Source organism: Rattus norvegicus, chromosome 9 (assembly GCF_021556685.1).
Source record: "Rattus norvegicus strain SHRSP/BbbUtx chromosome 9, alternate assembly SHRSP_T2T, whole genome shotgun sequence".
Taxonomy (NCBI): domain Eukaryota; kingdom Metazoa; phylum Chordata; class Mammalia; order Rodentia; family Muridae; genus Rattus; species Rattus norvegicus.
In genome coordinates this window covers 29,682,451-29,685,000 of record NC_141542.1, presented here as the reverse complement: position 1 = coordinate 29,685,000, position 2,550 = coordinate 29,682,451, and positions in this window count along the sequence as shown.

Below are 2,550 nucleotides of genomic sequence, written 5' to 3'. Positions count from 1 at the left end.
GACAGAATGAAAAAAAATTTTTTTTTTGGTTCTTTTTTTCGGAGCTGGGGACCGAACCCAGGGCCTTGCGCTTCCTAGGTAAGCGCTCTACGAAAAAAATTTTTAAAGTCTAAGCCAGTATGATTTAATCCCAGCACTCAGGAGGCAGAGGCGGGTGGATCTCTGTGAGTTGGAGGCTAGCCTGGTCTACAGAGTGAGCTCCAGGACAGCCAGGGCCACACAGAGAAACCCTGTCCTGAAAAACCAGAACAAAAAGTCTTCTGTGGCGCTGGGATGTCGCTCAGGTAGTAGGGTGCCGGCTTTGAAAGCTGGAGGCTCTGAGTGAAATCCCTGCTTTTCTCTTTCACAGACCGTCTACATTTCTACTGAATGTGTCCAATTTTTCTTGTAACTTTCAAATATGGAATCGTTATAGTAGCTGCTTTCCTGTGCTTGTTGACTTCAGTGTCGGAGTGACTTCTGGGTGATTTGATTGTAACTCATCCTCTGAGCACTGCTCATATGTTTTCCTGTTTACTTCCATACCTAGCACTTTTTTCAACATTGAAAAAAAATTAAACACAAAAGAAAACAAAAATCAGGGTCTTGGGGCCGGAGAGGTTGGCTCAGTGGTTAGAGGTGGCTCTTGTCATACTGTTGGGAGTTTCACCTTCTTGTTTTATTGTTGTTATATTTGCTTTTATTTGAGATTTTTTTTCATCCAGACATCTCTCCCTGGGTCACTCCTGTAGCTTGTCCACTGTGTCCAAGGCTGAAAAGTATGTGGAGTGCTCCTGCTGCTTAGAGACTCTGATTTAAACGCCTTTAAAGATAGTTTATTCACTTATTTTCTCTGTAAGGGTGTTTTGTCTGCACGCAAGTCTGTGCAGACTCCTGGGCCTGAGGCAGAGCGTATCTGATCCCACTGAACTGGAGTCACAGGCAGTTATGAGCCACCATGTGGGTTTTGGGAATCGAATCCTGGCCCTCTGGAAGAGCAGCCAGTTTGTTTAGGGATTGGGCCGTCTCTGCAGTCTCTTGATTTATAGTCCTTGGTATACACATTCATAGCTTGGACCCACGAAGTTCTTGTTAACCTCATTCTTTCTTCCTCTCTTCTGAATCATAACATTCCCACTAGTGGCACCCAAAGAATCCGGGCCCTCCTGACCCAGCTGACATCCACCCCTGTACAGGCTGGTTTTGTGTGTCAACTTGACACAAGCTGGAGTTATCACAGAGAAAGGAGCCTCGGTTGAGGAAACGCCTCCATGAGACCCAACTGTAAGGCATTTTCTCATCTAGTGATCAAGTGGGGGAGGACCCAGCCCATTGTGGGTGGTGCCGTCCCTGGGCTGGTGGTCCTGGGTTCTGTAAGCAGGCTGAGCAAGCCAGAAGAAGCAAGCCAGTAAGCAGCATCCCTCCATGGCCTCTGCATCAGCTCCTGCCTCCAGGTTCCTGCCCTGTGTGAGGTCCTGTCCTGACTTCCTTTGGTGATGAACTGCAATGTGGAAGTCTAAGCTGAATAAACCCTTTCCTCCCCAACTTGCTTTTTGGACATGAGGTTTTGTGCAGGGATAGAAACCCTGACTGAGACATCTGGTTTTGCTGTTGGTTTTTAGTCGTTGCTTTGTTATTGTTATTGTTTGAGACAGGGTCTCCTGTAGCCCAGGCTGGTCTCAAATTTGCTATGTAGCTGAGGCTGGCCTTGAACTCCTGATCCTCCTGCCCCTACCTTGCAAGAGCAGTAGGCGTGCGCCACCACACCCAGCTCATATTTTTCCTTAGGTAAAATCCAATTTTGTTTTAAATTTATTTGGAAAGTTTATTTATTTATCATGCGTATGGTTATTTTGTCTGCACGTATGTTTGTGTACCGTGCGCATGCCTCGTGCTGGCAGAGAGTGAAAGAAGGTGTTGGAGTCCCTGAAACGGCAGCTACTACACGGGAACCAACCTCATGTCCTGTGTGAGAACATCCGGTGCTCTCAGATGCTAAGCCGTCTCTCTCCCACATCTAGTGCCAATTTCATGAGTGTCAAGCACTGAGAACCAGCTTCGTGGACATCTCCATTTGTCTTCTCAGCTCCAGGACACCGCTAGGCTCAGCCTGAGCTGCCCCTCTGTGGCCTGGAACGCTACAGGGAACGCTACAGGCGATGAGCTGGAATCACTGTCAAGTCCACTACACTTGCTTCGACTTTCCTCACACCTCCCTGCACTACCAGACACCTGTTATTCGAACACATTTGGTCCAGGTTTTATATCTGGCTCCTTCCTGTATGGGGTGGCGTCGGGTCCAGTGTGGAGGGAAGCTTCCAGGTGCTTTACTTCCTCGTCTCTGGAGCTTCAATGCTTTGACGCCTCACTGAACAGCGATAGGCCCATTCTTCCCGTTCTGGAGCTAAGGCTCACTCTTTCCAAAGCCAAATCGAGTCTAAGGCCTCATATACCTTGCTAGTCCCTTTGGTCATCCCTTCAGAGCCCGCTGGGTATCCTACACAAAGTAAACACACTAAAAATATGTCCCAACTTCTATATTAAAGGAGACCTAATAGAAATAACATGAGG